This window comes from Podarcis liolepis (genome assembly GCF_965112155.1).
Source record: "Podarcis liolepis genome assembly, chromosome: W".
NCBI lineage: Eukaryota > Metazoa > Chordata > Lepidosauria > Squamata > Lacertidae > Podarcis > Podarcis liolepis.
In genome coordinates, this window is record NC_139568.1 from 31,918,081 (window position 1) to 31,938,132 (window position 20,052).

The following is a 20,052-nucleotide window of genomic DNA, read 5'->3' on the forward strand; positions in this document are numbered from 1 at the left end:
CACTCCCTGCTCAATATCGCTGGAAAACATCAGGTCCATGGCACGGAAAAACTTCCTCATGTCCTTTAGGATGTCATTATTCGCTGCCATCAGGGGCCTAACCCAGTCTTTCGCCCCCCCTTCGAGATGTCCAATCACAAATGCCACTCGCGATTCCTCGTCGGGAAAGTCATTAAACTGCAGATTGAGGGCATATTGCATCTCTGTCCTAAAGGCATGATAGTTCCTGGGCTCCCCCCCCCAAACTTCTGCACCAACCCTGGCACCTTTCTGGCGAGCGGGGTGGTTTTTCCCTTTTCTGCATCCTGAGCCCTCCTCTCCTCGAGCCTCACCGTCTGCAGCGCTAGCTGGACCTCCAACACCCGGTACCTTTCTTCCAGGCTTGGACCCGCTCCAGCTCCTCCTGCTTCTCCGGTTCCGGCTGGGTTGCTCATGATGCCTGCCCCTGCACAAGCTGCTTTCAGGGACTGTCGGAATGCTGTGATGGGATGATGAGCTGCTTGTGCATAAAATCCAAGTCCCTCAGAGTTTGGTTAAGTCTGCAAACCTCTGTCTGTAACGGAGCCCCTCAAGCATGGCTCCGTCAGTCGCTGGCAGATTCCGACAGTGGTTGCTTTCAGAATCTCTTCCAACATAAAAGCTCCTTAATGGAAACGCGTCTTCTGGACTCTCGGCGTGACAGTTTCCGGCGAGGAGTGGGTGTCCCTACAGGAGGTCCTGAAACCTCCCCACTGTTTTCGCTGGAAGTGTCTCTGAGCCATCCCTCCTGCTCACTTTCAATGGGAGCTCCTCCTCTCCCCCTGCTGGTTCCCTCGTCAGCTGCTGAGTCTCTCCCAACCTCTGTGAGCCCTTCCACCTCCTGTCCTTCCGATGGCAGTTCCCTGACAGTTGCATTCTTGGTTTTTTGTTACGTCCTTGCCGGTAAAAGACTGAGTCTGGGGAAAGAGAAAGAGAGTTTATTACTTATCCCTTCTTTGATATATTAGACCGGCAAAGGGGGAGAAAGATTTTGAACCTTAGGTGAAGAAGAAACAGACTTGGCAGTCTCACTTTTTGTGGACTTTTATGCTCTTAATTATTAGAAGCGTTGCCACAGCCATAAGCACTTCAAAGGCTGTGCTGCTACCATTCGCTGGAATTTCCCCCAGGAAAAAACAATCCCACTCCCCTCCTGAAATTTGGCTGTTTGATACAGTCCCCTTCCTGCACATTTTTTGTGGATTAAGCAAGCAAGAGGCTAGAAAAAACTGAGTTTTTAGTAAAGGGAGGGTCTGTTCCCTAGCATCTGATAAGTCTACATCTCCTTGTGGATTAAGCCAGCAAGTGGCTAGAAATAAAGACTGAATTGGGATACAAGAATAAAAAGTGCTTCCTGTATTTACACTGGTGGATTAGGCCAACAAGTGGCTGAAGACCGACGGAAACTTCATCAAAGGACTGAGTTGACAAGTTGCAGAAGAGCAGAAGAGGAGGCCCCCGGATGGACTTACAGTTGGACTAATATTTTAAGCAGTTATGTACTATTGACACTGGTGTAACCTGAATTAGGAACAAAAAGGGATAAAAAGTGAAAGTCATTGTGGGGGGTGGGGAAAAACTGAGGGTGACACCTAGAGTGAAATTGCAAGTAAGGATTATATTTTATACTGCTTATCTCTACTCTTTTGGCTCTTTTGGACCTAATCACAGTTTGAATTATATACCCCCCCAGTGGACAGAATATTTTACTGCAGTGATTAATCTAAAATGGCAGGGGAAATTGGAAAAAAAACTGGGGGGACACCAGGAGAAAGGAAAATTTCCAGACAGGAAGAGATCAAGGATTTGGATATTTTGTGGTTAAAAATAAAGGAAGAATTTAAACAAAATGAGCAATATGTGGAGAAAAAATTAGGAGAGGTACAAGAAACACTGGATAAGAAAATAGAGGGAGTAGTAGGGGAACTCTCAATTAAAATTAAAGATCTCATAATTAGAACAAAGACAGTTGAAGAGTCAACGAAAAGAATTCAAAAAGAAGTTAAGGAAAATAAGAAAGAGATGGACCGAATCAAAGATGAAGTAACAGATTTTAATAAAACCCAGGAGCAGGTCTGGGACAATTTGGCCCTATTAGAGATGTGTCAGAAGCAGATGAATCTGAAATTTAGGGGAGTAGGAGAGGAGATGCATGAAAATATAAAAATATAAATGATTAAGGAATTGGCAAGATGGTTGGATATGAAAGAAGAAGAAATTGAATATAAAGTGGAGAATGTATTTAGAATTAAAGTAAGATCTTTAAAGGCAAAATCAAAAAAATTACCAGGAAATGTGCTGATGATCTTTAATTCCCTCGATATGAGAAATGCAATTTTGAGAATGAGTTATCAAAACAAATTGATAATTCACAGAAGGCCAATTATCATATTTAAAGAGATCCCCACTAGATTCCTATGAAAAAGGGACGGATATAAACAACTGGTGAACCTGCTGAAGAAGACGGGGATAAAACATAGATGGGAATTCCCGGAGGGAATTTCCTTCTTTTATAAGGACAAAAGATTCAGACTAACTGATATTCAGGAGGTGAAGAAGTTTACTAGAAGATATGAGAAGGAGCTAGGAAAGCTGAAGGGAAACAGAATTGACCACAGACCCGCCGGAGCGGAGTATGATTTAGAAGTAGAGAGAAAAAAGAAGAAAAAGGAAAGAAACAAAGAAGAGGAGGAAGAAAAGGAGGAAGGGGAAGAGGAAGAAATAGAAGATGAGGAAAAAGAAGTAGCAGAAGAGGAAGAGATCTTAGAGGATAAAAACCACCCAAATCAAATCTAAAGTTTAAGTTTGAGTTTGAGTGTTTTTCATTATGAATTTGAAATTGTTAACTTGGAATGTAAATGGGCTAAATGAGAAATCTAAGAGAAATAAAGTAGAAAATGTTTTGAAAAGAAGACATTTAGACGTGATTTGTTTGCAATAAACTCACGTTGCAAAGAAACATAGACATATTTTGAAAAATAAGAGGTTGGGTATGGAGTTTATATCCTTGGATGTTAATAAGAAAAGAGATGTGGTAATGTATAGCAAAGAGAAATTGGAACCTAAATTAATCTTGAAAGATGAGGAGGGGAGAATAATTGTGGTGCAAATTACATTCCAGGGGGAGAAACCGATAGTGGTGGGAATTTACGCGCCTAATGTAAATAAGGCAGATTTTTATAAGAGGTTGGAAGAAAGATTGATAGAAATTGTAGAGCAGAAAATAATATTAATGGGGGACTGTAACGGAGTGGTGACGCCGAAAATGGATAGATCAGCAAAAAAGAAAAATTCCAAACAGGGAAAACTCCCAAGGACGTTTTTTGACTTAGTTGATAATTTTGACCTAATAGACATCTGGAGGCTGAAACACCCAACCACAAAACAATACACTTTCTTCTCCAAGCCACACCAAAGTTTGGGAAGAATTGACTATATGTGGACATCAAAAGAGCTGGCACCAAGAGTACTGAGAAGCGAGATCACACCACGAACATTATCAGATCATAACCCTGTGATGGTGGAATTAAGGAGTAAAGAACAAAACTCTTTTAGGTGGAGAATGAACAAAAATCTGTTCGAGAATCAAGAAGTAGTGGAAAAAGCAAATGAGGTCTTAAAAGAATACTTTAAATGGAATCTACATAAGGAAACGAGATTAGATATAGTATGGGATGCGAGTAAAGCAGTTATGTGAGGCTTCCTGATACAGCAAAATAGTTATAAGGAAAAGATGAGAGAGAAGAAGAAAGAAGAAATTCTGACCCATCTTGCAGAAAACGAGAGAAAATTAACATTAAAACCAAAAGACGAACAAATAAAACAAACAATTAAAATGTTACAAACTCAATTCTCCATACTGGTGAACGAAGAAGTTGAATGGAAGTTAAAATTTATGAGACAAAAATATTTTGAGTCGGCCAACCAAACAGGGAAATTACTCACGTGGCAACTAAGGAAAAGACAAAACCAGAACATAATAAATAAAATAAGGATAGGAGAAGATCAAACGGAAGACCTGAAAGAGATAAGGAAAGCATTTCAGGGGTTTTACACAGAATTGTACAGGAAAGAGAAAGATGATATAAGAAAAGTGAAAAAATATTTGGAAGAGCATAAAGGAAAACAAATATCTGCTGAAGACAGAGAACAACTAAATAACCCAATAACAATACAAGAAATTCAAAATGAAATTAAAAGAATGAAATTAGGTAAAGTCCCAGGACCTGATGGACTCTCTACTAAATATTATAAAACTCTGTGTGGATGGCTGACTCCAGTTCTCTGTGAGGTAATGAATATCTTACAAGGAGGAAATATCCTGAATACTTGGAAAGAGGCATACATAACACTAATCCCAAAACAGGAGGCTGACCCTTTAAATGTTAAGAACTACAGACCAATATCTTTGCTGAATAATGATTATAAGTTATTTTCAGACATACTAGCAAATAGATTAAAGCAAATTCCAAAGGAGGTAATTCACAAAGATCAAGTGGGGTTCTTACCCAAACGTCAGCTAAAAGATAATGTAAGACACATTGTAAATGTAATAGAATACTTAGAGGTTGTGGTTCGAGGACCCGACCCCCGCGAAGTGAAATGAAGACACAAGGACACGTGATATAAGGTTGATGGGCTAGAAAAGGCCACAACTTTATTGATTACAGCAATGAAAAGGTATTGGCTTAGGCATTGGATCGAAACAAGTGGGTTATTCACCAGTAGGTGGAGCCTGTTGATGCTAATCCAACTATAGGCTCACCCCTGCTGTCACCGAGGGTCGTGCCATGGCCTCCCGCCAAGCAGGCATCGGACGGAATACACGACCCCCAGATTCCTTTAACGGAATACCCCTAAAAATTGAAGGCATAGGCAATGGCCACACCTAGCACTTTGACACACCACAGCACATTATTCCAATGCCTAACCTACCCACCAATACCACAAAAGTTGTGACGATTGCTACGAGGTAGGCAAAAACACCAAAAAGCCTAATGCCAAATGGGAAAACTCCTACCAGGCCCCCCGGGCAACCAGGGCGACCAACCTAAGGTCCATAGCAAGGCCAATGACCTAAGCCCTAACTAAAAGGGAGTGGAGGGTGGGTGACTCGCGACGGGGCGACGACGAGGAATGAGGCCAGGGAAAGGCTGGTGCTGCAGCAAAAGGCTGCTGAACACGCCCCCTCCGCGGCACCTGGTTGGGTGGCCACCGGGGGGGGGCGTGAGGCAGGGGGCCACGCCCCCTGCTGGGCGGTGCTCGGGCTCCCGACCACAACCCCTCCCCTCTCTTTCAGGGAGGAGAGTCTTTGTGGTTCGAGGACCCGACCCCCACGAAGTGAAATGAAGACACAAGGACACGTGATATAAGGTTGATGAGCTAGAAAAGGCCACAACTTTATTGATTACAGCAATGAAAAGGTATTGGCTTAGGCATTGGATTGAAACAAGTGGGTTATTCACCAGTAGGTGGAGCCTGTTGATGCTAATCCAACTATAGGCTCACCCCTGCTGTCACCGAGGGTCGTGCCATGGCCTCCCGCCAAGCAGGCATCGGACGGAATACACGACCCCCAGATTCCTTTAACGGAATACCCCTAAAAATTGAAGGCATAGGCGATGGCCACACCTAGCACTTCGACACACCACAACACATTATTCCAATGCCTAACCGCCACCCGAGCCAAAGGCTTGCCGCCAATACCCTCAAAGCTGCAACCAATCCCAGATGCTTTTGATTACACTAGCTAACCAAATGTCGATGCAATCTATTCCAAACAGAGAGCTAAGTTAATTGTAAATAATGTTTTAACAGAGTCATTTGATATAACCAAGGGCACAAGACAAGGATGCCCTTTATCCCCATTACTGTTCATAATAGTATTGGAGGTCTTAACAAACTTGCTGAGAAAGACAGCAGAAATAAGGGGTATAAAAATTGGAGTAAAAGAATTCAAACTAAAGGCTTATGCCGATGATTTAGTACTAACCTTAGAGGAACCACAAATAAGTGTTATGAAAGCAATGGAGGAAATGGAAGGATTCGGCAGATTATCAGGATTTAAATTAAACAAAACAAAGACAAAATTGGTGGTTAAAAATATGGATAGAAAGGAGAAAGAACTGTTGGAACAAAAGTGCAGAATCAAAGTGGTGAAGAAAGTGAAGTATTTGGGAATATGGTTAACGACTAAAATATTAATTTGTTTAATGACAACTATGTACCGATATGGAGAGGAAATCAAAAGAGATTTAGATATTTGGAATAGTCTAAAATGATCCTGGAGTGGCAGAATGGTGGCGATCAAAATGAACATATTACCAAATATGTTATTCTTATTTCAAACGATTCTAATTATTAAAGGTTTATCACAATTTTGGGACTGGCAAAAAGTATTATCAAGATTCATATGGCAAGGGAAGAGGCCCAGGATAAAATTTCAACTACTAACTGACAAGAAAGAGTGCCAAATTTAAAACTTTATTATGAAGCCTCCTGTCTGTGTTGGGTGAAAGAATGGCTAGTATTGAAAAATACAGATTTGCTGGATCTAGAGGGGCATAACAATAGATATGGGTGGCACTCCTATTTGTGGTATAACAAGGTAAAGATAGATAAAGGATTTGTAAACCACATTATTAGGGGTGCCCTATACGAGGTATGGGATAGAAACAAGAACCTATTAGAGAGACATACGCCATGGTGGTTATCCCGGCAGAAGTGCTAACAGTGAAAAAATTGAATATGGAAGGGAGGAGAGCAACCTATGAAGAAATATTAATGAAGACTGATAAAGGATGGAAGTTAAAACCCTATAATCGCATAGTGAACGCCTTCATACAATACAACCAAGTAAACGAAATACTCAAAGAGGATAAGAAATTAGGATTTAGTGGGAAAAAATTAAGATATCAAATTGAAATTATAGAGGGTAGGACAAAACTTCTATCAAAAATGTATGAATATTTGTCAGAATGGAATACAAAAGACGAACTGACGAAGGAAGTTATGATAAAATGGGCAGTTGATTTTGGTTATAATATTGATTATGATGATTGGGTAAAATTATGGACAGAAGGTTTGAGGTTCACGGCATGCTCCACTCTAAAAGAAAATTTAATGAAAATGATGTACCGCTGGTGTATCACCCCGGTTTAACTAGCAAAAATGTATAGAGTAAGTAATAAAATGTGTTGGAAATGTAAAACAAAAGACAGTGAATTTTTTCACATGTGGTGGACGTGTGAAAAAATGAAAAAATATTGGGACATGATATATAACGAAATGAAAAAACTATTTAAATACACTTTCACAAAGAAACCAGAAGCATTTTTGCTAGGGATAACAGGGGATGAATTAAAAAAGGAAGATTACAAACTATTCATGTACGCAACAACCGCCGCTAGAATCTTAGTGGCTCAGAAATGGAAATCCCAAGAAATCCCAACTTTAATGGAGTATCAGACAAAAATGTTTGAATACATAGAATTGGCGAAATTGACTTAAAAGATTCGGAACCAAAAAGAAGCAAAGTTCAAAAAGGATTGGAGTAAATTTGTTGAATATATACGGAGTAATTGTAAGAATTTAAAAACTGTAGCAGGATTAATGTAAAACTTCTGATGTGGATGGAGTGTAAATAAGAAACTGTAAGAAAAGATTTGAGACATGAAAACTGTTGAAGGGATGCAAGGAAGTCTGGGCACAATAAGACGCAGGGTAAATAAGAAGACATATAAATTTTTGAATGTAAGAGTATTTGTTTTATTTGTTGTTGTTACAAAAAAGCAATAAAAAGTATTTGGGGGAAAAAAGTAAGGCAGCATTTTATGAACACTCACAGCCTTAGTTACTGCAGTCTATTTGTTTCGATCAGTAGTATGCAACAAGTATGGAATCACAAAATTCTAGAGTTAGAAGGTATCCCAAAGGTCATCTAGTCTGACCCCCTGCAATACAGGACTAGCAGCTAATGTAATCTGGCATCTTGTCTGTTTTTGGGCACCCCAACTTTCTGGGGCATTTTATCCATGTGCAAACTGTTGCAGAAGTGCTGCCATACCTGATATTAGAGGAGCATTCAGTAGCTTGTTTACTAAAGGGAGAATGCTTTATAATGATGCTTCTGATGAACACCTTCAAGGTGCTGGGTTTAAAAAAAACAAAACCAAAAAAAAAGCAACACACCCCTAACAAATCCTTTTGTTTCTTAAGGCAAAGCACTCCAGACATTTGTTGTTTTGAGGCATTAAATATGTTCTGCAAGGTAATTAATGAGATTAATGCTGATTATAATTGGTGTCCATTCAAAAATGTCAAACCTATTTAAGCATATTTTTCATAATGCTGTTAATTAGTGAATTGCATTGAAGTTTCTATACATAGGCAAGGAGTTAAATGGGAAGCAGAGGCCGAACTACTTTGCCTGATGGGCTTGAGGACAACAGTAAGGTGGCAGCTGATGAACACATTAGCCATGACTGAAGGAGGGAGAGAGAGAGAGAGAGAGAGAGAGAGAGAGAGAGAGAGAGAGAGAGATTGAGATTCAGTGCTGTCTTGTTCATCTTTTTGTTTGTTTTCCCTTCACAGTATTTTAAAAAGCAGAAGCGGCTAATCCTAGAAAGAACAGTTTGGAAATATTTTGTGCAGTTGTGCAGTGCAGTTGAACACATGCACTCCCGCAGGGTGATGCACAGAGGTAACATTAATTCACTCTCTTTTCACTGAATAATAGTATAATGTTCCAATTAGTAAGCGCCTACATTCAAAAACAATTATGCTGATGTTCAGCCATTGCATGCTTAGAGACAGTGGAGCTCGCAAGATGGATTTCTCCTTGTGCCTGATTGTAAAGCATTCAGTCTGAGCTGATCAGCAGGATTATGAAGACGAGGTGCCTCCAGTTGCCACAACTGAAATTTGGTAGAAGTGTCACAGCATCTATTTAGAACAGCATCGGAAGCATAATGCCGGGACCAGTGGGCACAGGGAATGCTAAGCCAAGCTCTTTTTCCTTTTTGAATGCATAGCCACTGTTCTGAAAGAGAGATTATTATGTACTGAGGTTCTTACCCTGGGCCAGCAGGGGGATACTGTAGATAGTTATGCAAATGAAGGATCGAAAGTGACGTTCAGTGATTGGATAGTGTCACGGGAATTGGGGTTGCTTGTGTGTAAACCTCTAGCTGTTCCAAACTGCTTAGGGGCGGTTGTGTCTTTCCCTGACTGAGCAGTTTGGGTGCTGCTGCTCAGTCGCTCGAAGAATCCGTGAGTGGGCGTCTCCTAAATTTCCTCCAGCATAAGAATTCCTTAACGGACAACCTTCGCCTCGCCTCTCTGCGCGGAAGCCTTCTGCGCAGAGTGGGCGTGCCTAGTGGTGGTCCTCCACCCTCCTCACTGACTTCACTGCTAGAGTCTCGGAGCCTCTCCTCCGAGATGCTCTCTCCCTCTCCCTTCTTCCTGGTGTCACCTGGACATTCTTCCCCAGATGACGTTTTCTCTCTACCCTTACTCGTTCCCTCTCCTGCAGAGTCTGGAAGCCTCGCCTCCCCCCTCTGCTCTGATGTCAGTTCCCTGACATCCACCTCCCTCCCAGGGCCCTCCCCCCCCCCCGTCCTTCCCTCTGACGGTGATGCAGGAAACCCTCGGAAGGAACTCTCCTCTCCATCTGACGATTCAAACACCCCTCTCCATTTGCTGCTGTCTCTTCTCTCTTCCCAATCTCCCCAGTCGGATTCTTCTTCGGGCCAATCCCCACCCTCTTCGGAGGCGGGAAAACCCGCAAACTCTTCCTCCTCATCAGTGGTGCCAAATTGCTCCCCCCAGAACCTCTCTGGTGGTTTGGGCTTTCTCGGGTACCTGCTATGAAACTCCTCCTGCAGATACTCATCCCTCATCTCTTCTGCTGGGACCCATGCGTTTTCCTCTGCTGGCTCCCCCTCCCACGCCACCAAATACTCGACCCGCCCCCCTTTCCACCTGGAATCGAGAATTTCAGCTGCATGGCCACTGAGTTCCCTTTCCTCCATCTGTGGATGCAAGGGTATTTCATTTTGCTGACCCAGAAATTCCCTCCCTTCCCTGAACGGTGAGAGTAAGGACCTGTGGAACACGGGGTGCAGTTTCATGTGAGATGGCAATTTGAGCCTAAAGGCCACCGGATTAACTTGCTGGGCTACTTCGAACGGTCCCAGTCTCTTTGGCCGTAGCTTCTTGCACCCTCCTTTGAATGGTAACCCTTTGGTGGGCAACCACACCTGGTCCCCCACTCTTATGTTTTCTCCCTCCCTCCGGTGCTTGTCTGCCTGCCTCTTGTACTCTTCTTTGGCTCTTTCCAGGTTTAACTTAAGCTGTTGGTGTAAAGCCTCCATCTCTTCCACAAACTTTTCCGCTGTGGGAACACTCCAACTTCCCTCCCCTTCCCCTGGGAAAGCCCTGGGGTGACACCCGTAATTTGCCATAAACGGACTCATCCCTGTGGACACATGTTCTGCGTTATTGTATGCAAACTCAGCCAGCGCTAATTTGTCCACCCAATCCTTCTCCCTCTCGTTGATGTAGCACCATAGATATTGTTGAAGTACGCTGTTCGCCCTCTCTGCTTGTCCATTGGTTTCTGGATGTCTGGCCGTGGAGAAACCAACCTCAACGTCCAGCAGACTCATAAGCTTCCTCCAGAATCTGGACGTGAATTGCCAGCCTCTGTCGGATAAAATCCTCAAGGGGGCGCCATGCAACCTGAAAACATGCTCTACAAACAACTTGGCCGTTTCTTCTGCAGTCACCGCATGCGAGCACGCAATAAAATGGCACATTTTGGTCATCAAATCAACTACCACCATTACTGCCGTTTTCCCCCTGGCTTTGGGTAAATCCGTCATAAAGTCAATTGATACCACCTCCCATGGCCTCTCTGGTGTTGGTAAGGGCTCCAGTAACCCCGCAGGTGCTGTCCTCTCCCCCTTCGCTCTCTGGCAGCACTGGCACCCGCGTACATACTCCTTCACATCTTCTCTCACTCGTGGCCACCAAAACTGCCTGGTGACCAGTAGCATTGTTTTGTGTTGCCCAAAATGTCCTGCCGTGGGGTTGTCATGCAGTTGTTTGAGTATTCTGCTCCTCAAATCCCCCTCAGGTATGTACAATGCCCCCTTATAGTACAGTGCCCCATCCTTTACTTCAAACCCCCCCTGAGTTTCCCCAGTGATACCAATTTCTCGGATTTTGGTTTGTGCATACTGATCATCCCTCGTCAACCCGGCCAGCTCTTGCCTCCCTACAAACACTCCCCCACACACACATTTGTCCTCGGGTATGACATAACGCGCCTCTGGACTTCCCTCCCCTTCCTCGTATTCGGGCTTGCGGGAGAGGGCGTCTGCTCTGACATTTTCCTTCCCAGGCACGTACCTAATTTCGAAATTAAACTTGGAAAACTCCTGAGCCCACCGCACATGTCGTTGGTTCAGCACTCTCGCTGTTCTCCAATATTCCAGGTTCTTGTGGTCAGTACACACCTGGACCTTGTGCTGTGCGCCTATGAGAAAATGTCTCCACCTTCGAAAAGCCTCGTGAATGGCCAGCAGTTCTCGATCGTACACTGTGTAGTTTTGCTCTGACTTGTTAAGCTTCCTGGAAAAGAAGGCACACGGTTTCCACTCCCCATTTCCCTGCTGGAGCAATATGCCCCCTACAGCTCTGTCTGATGCATCCGTCTCTAGCCTCATCGGCTTCCGCAGATCCAGGTGTAGGAGCTGCTCTTCCGACGCGAACGCCTCCTTAAGCTTTTCAAAGGAACGCTGGGCCTCCTCCGTCCATTCGAACTTCTTCTTGCTGCTGAGACAATCCGTTATGGGTGCTGTTAGATGGGCGAAGTTCTTGATAAACTTCCTATAAAAATTTGCAAACCCCAAGAACCTCTGCACGTCCTTCCGGTTCTTGGGAGGCTTCCATTCTAGCACGGCCTGCACCTTGCCTGGGTCCATTGCCAGACCTCTGTCTGACAACCTGTAGCCCAGGAACTCCACCTCTCGTGCATGGAATTGGCATTTCTCCAGTTTGACCCACAGCTGATGCTCCTGCAGCCTTTTCAGCACTTCTCTGACATCTTTCACATGCTGATTCTCGTTCTCTGAGTAGATAAGTACGTCATCCAGGAAGGCCACACAATTCTTGTACAGCAGGGACCCCAGCACGTGGTGCATGAAAGCTTGGAATGTGCTGGATCCCGATTGTAATCCGAAGAGCATAACGAGATACTCAAAGGCTCCCAGAGGGGTGAACATCGTGGTTTTCCATTCACCCCCCTCCCTCATCCTTATCAAATTGTACGCCCCTCGAAGGTCCAACTTGGTAAAAACCTTCCCTTTCCTTACCCTGGCCAAAATGTCATCAATCCTGGGCATTGGGAAGGTCACCGGTTCCGACACCCGGTTCACGGACCTGTAATCTACGACCAAGCGGGGCTCTTTGGAGTCTCTTTTGTCCACAAAGAACACTGGACTGCCCCCCACCGCCCTTGATTCATGTATAAAGCCCCTCTTCAGATTTTTGTCAATGAACTTCCGCAACTCCTGCATCTCCCTGTCTGACATGGCGTACAGCTTACCCACTGGTAACTGAGCCCCTGGGAGTAGGTTGATCTGACAGTCAAAGGGCCGGTGAGGGGGTAGTCTATCCGCCTCTCTCTCACTGAAGACTTCTTCCAGGTCTGCATACTGAGGTGGTACTCTCCCCTTTTCTCCCACCACCATCCCTGTCACCCTGGCTACTGCCACCCTCGGGGTTTCCCCTTCGTGGCAATGCTCTACGCAGTGAGCTGACCCAAAGGTGACTGTCCGCTGGTGCCACCCTACTACTGGGTCCTGCAGTGCCAACCAACTCATTCCCAGTATGATAGGTGGTCCTGCTAAGGTGGCTACGTGAAAGGCAATGGTCTCAGTGTGTCTGGAAACTGTCATTTTCATGGGAGGGGTCTGGTGGGTTACTTCCCCTCCCAAAAATTCTCTCCCATCAATCGTGGTTACTTGCAGGGGATGTTCTAGAGGCACCACCTGTAGCTGGTGTTCTAGCGCAAAATCCTTGCTAAAGAAGTTGCACGAGCTGCCTGAATCCAGCAGCGCCTTCACCTTGATGGGGTGTCCGTTTGGGAGCTCTAGCACCACCTCTATGGTGATGGCTGCTCGGGGAGGATCTGGTTTGGGCACTTTTACTGATTGCTCGCCTGGCTGCTGTGCCCGCCTTCCTGCAGCCAAGCATTGCCATTTCCCGGCGCCTCCTTCTTTTCCTCCAGTGTGGTGTAGTGGTTAAGAGCGGTAGTCTCCTAATCTGGGGAACCGGGTTCGCGTCTCCGCTCCTCCACATGCAGCTGCTGGGTGACCTTGGGCCAGTCACACTTCTTTGAAGTCTCTCAGCCCCACTCACCTCACAGAGTGTTTGTTGTGGGGGAGGAAGGGAAAGGAGAATGTTAGCCGCTTTGAGACTCCTGAAGGGGAGTGAAAGGCGGGATATCAAATCCAAACTCTTCTTCTTCCTCACTCCCCACTGCCCCCACCATTCCTTGCCACGCCTTCTTCTGAGGGCATGCTCTGGCAAAATGTCCCGGCTGCTGGCATAGGAAACACCTCTTACTGGTTTTCCCCTCCTTCTTACGCACCTTGCTGGAGTTTGAAAATCCACGCGCGCTCGCTCCTCCAATCTCCATTGGCTCCTCGGGCGGCACAGTAGACGCTGGCATGTCTGGAATGCGGTTGTCATGCCAACGCTCTGCTCTCCCTTCCCGCCTTTCCAGAGCGCGCGTCTCTTGCCGGACTCCCACAGCGAGCGCCAACTTGGTCAGCTGGTCCATCGATTCCGGGCGGGGTGAGCGGGAAAGTTCGTCTCTCACCCAAGGGGATAAGCCCTCCTCAAATAACATTTGTACTGGTTCCGAACTCAGATCCCACCCAAGTTTATGGATCAGCATAGCAAATCTCGACCAGTACTCTCTCACTGACTGGTTTCCTTGTTTGCACCCCATCAGTTCTTTGTGCGTCACACTCAATTCAACATCGCTCGAGAACATGTGATCCATCGCGCTAAAAAACTTTCTCAGGTCCTTCAAGGCATCGTTCTCTGCCGCCATTAGGGGTCGAACCCAATCTCTGGCCCTCCCCTGCAGGTGCCCCACCACGAAAGCGACTCTTCCCCCATCGTCGGCAAAGTCATCGTGCTGCAGATCCAGCGCATACTGCACTTCTGTCTTAAAAGCGTTATAATCCCTGGGGTTGCCCCCAAACGACTGCACAAGTCCCGGTACCTTTCTTGTGATGGGGGTAATCTTCCCCTGGGCGTCATGTGTCCTCCTTTCATCCAGCCGCGCCGCTAGTAGAGCCAGTTGCTGCTCCAAGTCTCGGTTTCTCTCCTCCAGACTCTGTCCGCCTTTGGCTCCCTCTCCTGCGCCTGCTCCTCCGGTTTGACTCATGACTGTACCCCCGTCCTCTTGCACACAAGCAACGTAAGGGACTCACGGATTGCTGTCACGGGAATTGGGGTTGCTTGTGTGTAAACCTCTAGCTGTTCCAAACTGCTTAGGGGCGGTTGTGTCTTTCCCTGACTGAGCAGCTTGGGTGCTGCTGCTCAGTCGCTCGAAGAATCCGTGAGTGGGCGTCTCCTAAATTTCCTCCAGCATAAGAATTCCTTAACGGACAACCTTCGCCTTGCCTCTCTGCGCGGAAGCCTTCTGCGCAGAGTGGGCGTGCCTAGTGGTGGTCCTCCACCCTCCTCACTGACTTCACTGCTAGAGTCTCGGAGCCTCTCCTCCGAGATGCTCTCTCCCTCTCCCTTCTTGCTGGTGTCACCTGGACATTCTTCCCCAGATGACGTTCTCTCTCTACCCTTACTCGTTCCCTCTCCTGCAGAGTCTGGAAGCCTCGCCTCCCCCCTCTGCTCTGATGTCAGTTCCCTGACAGATAGTTTTAGAAAGTTGCTACAGTTACGTTGTTCTGGAGCTCTATATAAGCAGGCTGACTGAGCTCTTCAGTTCAGTTCTGTTCTGGCCTCGGAATAAACAAGAGCTGTTTGAAGAATCGCTGTGTCGTCTGATATGTTCACCCACAACTTAACACTGGCGACGAGGATGGGATCGATGGACATCAGAGCACAGCCAGATGCAGCCACCCTCTGAGCAGAGCTGAATCACTGAGCTGAATCACTGAGCTGAATCACTGAGCGAAATCACTGAACAGAACCAATTCAGAGGTGACTGTTCTGGCTAGAGCACGGTGTTCCATCCATTGCCCTTCTCGCCGGCATCGGAATCATGGCTTCACTTGTGCCTCTACCGCCGTTTGCGCCAGCCTCTGAATCATGGGACTCCTACCTCGCTCGGTTCGACTGCTACCTCCAAGCCAACGAGCTGACAGAATTATCAAAGGAGCAGAAGCGGGGCGTATTCCTCAGCCTCTGTGGGCCTGAGGTGTTTGAGACGGCCCGAGCATTGGTTGCGCCTGAAGCAGTCCAGGCAACACCATGGGACACGATTCAAGAGAAGCTCCGCAACCACTACGCACCAAAGCCGTCCAAGATTGCTGCCCGCCATGCATTCTACCACTGGAACCAGGCAGAGGGGGAGTCAATCAACAACTACACCACCGCCCTCCGACAGGCTGCAATGCATAGCGAGTTGCGAGACTTAGACGATGCCCTGTTGGATCGAAACGTCTGCGGGGTCCGGGACATCTGTCTGCAACGGCGTCTCCTCACCAAGCCAGACCTCACGCTGCAGAAAGCCATTGAGGAGGCCGTGGCCTCGGAAGCTGCCGAACGCCCCACCCAGGAGATCCACAAGGCCAGCAGCCCGCGTCTTGCTAGGAAGCCAGTTCCAGTGCATCATGAAGAAGCCAGCAGTGATGAGGCATCCTCCAGTGAAGACGATGACGTGCACCAGACAAAGCGGCAGTGCAGGAAGTTCCAAAAGAAGTCCAAGGGCAACCATTCCCGTGCCAAGTGTCGATTCAGAGATGCCATCTGTCAGAAGTGTTCCAGAAGGGGCCACATCACTAAGGTCTGCCGATCGGCTCCATCCGGCACCCCCCCTCACCGACTCACAAGTCCAAGTCTTCACTCCAGTCCGCCAAGGAATGCTGTTTCGCTCTCACCAACTGCCGCTGCTCATCTGGAACCACGATTGGCCAAACCGACTCGCCTACGTGACGCAAGCTGAACGTCACGGTGCTCATTGAAGGAGCTCCATGTGACATGGAGATTGACACCGGGTCTGCCCTGTCCATCGTGTCTTGGAGCACCATCAAAAGACTGGTACCCAGAGTGTTCAAAAGGCAACTCGACTCTCACCGCGTACACCTGAGAGACTACCAGGGAAACGACATTCCCGTTGTAGTCGTTGGCCGGTTCCGGATCACCTTCAAGGATTTTTCGGGCCTGCTCCTACTGGTGGTGATCGAAGGTCAGCGGCCAAGCCTCCTAGGGCTAGACTGGTTTGATGCCCTCGGCCTGGAAGTCACCGGCATCAACTGCATCTCTAACGCAGAGACTGAGGGTCTGGTCAAAGACTTTGCCGAGGCTTTTGACGGCACTTTAGGGCAATATACAGGTACGCCCATCTCCTTTAGCCTTGATCCACAAGTCGCCCCCATCAAGCTAAAGCCACGCCGGGTTCCCTTTGCTCTCAAGGCTAAGGTGGACGAACAACTGGACAAGTTGATCGCCCAAGGAGTTTTGGAGCCGGTTGACCATGCCAAGTGGGAAACCCCCATCGTCATGCCTGTCAAGCCAGACGGGTCAGTGAGAATCTGCACCGACTACAAGTGCACGATCAACAAGGCACTTCAGCAGCACGCTTACCCGGTTCCTGTTGTTCAACACCTGTTGCATTCCTTGGGTGAGGGTAAGGTCTTTGCTAAGCTGGACCTTGCCCAAGCCTATCAACAACTGCCCGTCAATGATGCCACTGCTGAAGCCCAGACGATCATCACCCACCGAGGGGCATTCTGTTGCCGCCATTTGCAGTTCGGGGTGAGCGTGGCTCCTGGCATCTTCCAAAACCTTATGGAGCATCTCCTACAAGGGCTTCTGGGCGTTGTACCATATTTTGATGACGTCTTGGTGTCCGCAGACTCACACCAGCAGCTGTCCGAGCGCCTCCGTGCCGTGCTGACCAGGTTCCAGGAGGCCGGGCTCAAGGTAAAGAGGGAGAAGTGCCAGATCGCCGTTCCACAGGTGGAGTTCCCGGGCTATCTTATTGACGCCTCCGGCCTTCACCCGACCACATCCAAGATCCGCGCTATCCAGCAGGCCCCCATCCCAAAGAACAAGACGGAGTTGCAGGCGTTCCTGGGACTGCTGAACTTTTATAACATGTTCCTGCCTCACAAAGCCACGGTGGCTGAGCCTCTTCACCGACTCCTCAGCACAAAGACGCCTTGGTCCTGGGGTCATCGGGAGATGGCGGCCTTCAACGCGTGCTGTGATGGACTGTTTTTCTGGCTGTCTACCACTACCGGCTCGTCCATCGCCCGGGGAAATCACTGGGCCATGCCAACGCCCTCAGCCGTTGCCCTCTTCCAGCGTTTGTGGAAGACCCAGCTCCTGCTTCATCGCTCCTCCTAATTGAGGATCTTCCGGCAGCGCCTGTATCGGCTGCCACTGTGGCCTCCGCATCTGCCCAGGATCGCACCATCAGCCGTGTGCTCAACTGGGTGTGGAGGGGGTGGCCACAAGGGCCGTTTGCATCGGAGTTCCAGCTGTTCACAACCAGACAACATGAACTCTCGGCTCACCGCGTCTGTCTGCTGTGGGGAGACCGCGTCGTGATTCCCCAAAGACTCTGTCAACGTGTCCTGGAGTCTCTGCACGTTGGCCACCCGGGAATCGTCAAAATGAAGGCGTTGGCTCGGTGTTACGTCTGGTGGCCTAACATGGATGATGCCATCACTGCCTTGGTTTCCGCCTGTCAAGCGTGCCAAGAATCGAGGCCTGCGCCACCGGCAGCTAAGGGACACACCTGGGAGACACCAAAGACACCCTGGTCGAGGGTGCACATCGATCTGGCCGGCCCCTTTCATGGCCGGACCTTTATGGTAGTGGTGGAAGCCTATTCCAAATGGCTGGAGGTGGCCCTGATGTCCTCCACCACTACCAAGGCCATCATCCGGGTGCTGCGAGGCCTTTTTGCGACACATGGGTGTCCTGATGTCCTTGTCGCCGACAATGGACCGCAGTTCACGTCAAGCACTTTTGAGCGGTACCTTTTGGGACTGGGCATCCGCCATTCCCTAACGGCACCATTTCATCCATCCAGCAACGGGCAATCGGAGAGAATGATGTGCTCAGCAAAAGAGGCACTGGGGCACCTGGACCGGGGAGACTGGCACGAGCGGGTCGCCGAATACTTGTTCGTGCAACACATCACCCCTCATGCGGCCACAGGGCGGAGTCCTGCCGAACTGCTTATGGGCCGCCGCCTCAGGTCCCCACTCGACCGGCTGCACCCGGACTTTGCCGTGGCCGAACCCCCAGGCTGTGCCCAGGTCATTTGTTCCAGGAAACCAGGTCTCAGTCTCAGTCAGTTTTATTGCACATAGCCAAAGGCTGCCACAATGTACACAGAATTATTTGACAATTAAAAGAAAATATACTGAATTGATAAAAAAAAGACTTAAAACATTTATATTATTAAAACATTACGTATTCTAAACAAAGCTATAAAAATACCCCAATGTACAAATAAAAACAGTAAACAATGAAATTCATAAGCTAAAATCATCACATGGTCACTAATGTTAACAACAATATCAATGAATACAGTGTGCAATTTATACTCAGAGTTTGGTGACAAAGATAGAGCATAGCCTGAGGTAGATAGATGGGATCAAATAAATTCATCACCTTTACAGTTAATGGCTACCTTGGCTATATAATTTGCTCTAATTTTCCTAGCAGCAATTGCAAAAAGTGCTACCCGCCAGGTCACATACTTATCTGTGTCTGCAAGGAGATATAAAATCATGTCAAGGGGGTTCTGGCCAGGGGACCCTGTCATTATAGGTACCAAAAATCTTTTCCTTGCATCATTATATAACGGACAGTGCAAGATATAATGCATAAGGGCCTCTACTTCAGAACATCCCCTAATGCAAACACGTTCGTTTTTTTGGTATGCCTCTGTGTCTCCCATCTCTATAAGCAGAGCTTATTGTATTTAGTCGTAGCTCTGTAAAAGCTTTTCGAAGCTGTGCAAAAGTCAATTCATTAAAATAAGATATGTGTTCATTGACCTCTCTAAGTTTAAAATACAGTGGGGCGCATGTAGATGTGCACATAGAGTTTAGATCGTTTTTAGTTGCCACTGCCCTTATGGTTCGTTTAAAAATATTTTTCTGTGAATATAAGGGGAGTTCTTTAATCTCTGTCACTGAGAGGTCATATTTGCCCATCAGTTGGGCAGCATGATGTACCCAGTTTTTAAGGGGTAATCCATTTGAGAGCTCAATCAGGCATTTTTTTTTGGTAGCCTAGTGTTGTCCATCTGTTGAACTCTAAACCAGTAACAGAGAATTCTTTTATCTATTTGGCTCTCTATGCTCAACATGCAAGTTTCCAACCTGACCATGGCAGATTGCACGTCTTTGGGTAAACCTAAAAGAACTCTTAGAAAATAATTCTGTGGGGGTTCCAGACCGGAGACCTTTGAGGTACCCCAAACCTCTGCACCATATAAAATCTGGGCCATTGTTTTTGCTTTATACACAGATAGAGCTGGGTTGACCAGATTTCCACCTTTATAGGCAGCGAATTTCAGAATGGCTTTTGCTGATTTAAAGGCTTGCAATATAATATTGGATAGCTGTGTATTCCAAGATGCCGTTTCCGAATAAATCAATCCCAGATATTTAAACGTATTTACTTGGTTTATGATGTGTTCATCCAGGTGCCAAACATGCTTTTTAGAACACTTCCAAAATACAATGACCTGCGTCTTATCATAGTTTATAGATAAAGCATTCCTTGTGCAATATGAACTTACTTTTGCAA

The 20,052-nt window shown here is 46.9% G+C and overlaps 1 pseudogene across 1 annotated transcript in view; it reads left to right on the top strand.

The window, feature by feature from the left end:
* Positions 1 to 20,052, top strand: part of LOC310697698 (serine/threonine-protein kinase Nek6-like) — a 152,242-nt pseudogene that overhangs the window by 73,315 nt on the left and 58,875 nt on the right. Inside the window, exon 2 of the transcript XR_014530135.1 lies at positions 8,571 to 8,719. The product of XR_014530135.1 is annotated as a serine/threonine-protein kinase Nek6-like (transcript). The remainder of the gene's footprint in view (positions 1 to 8,570; positions 8,720 to 20,052) is intronic.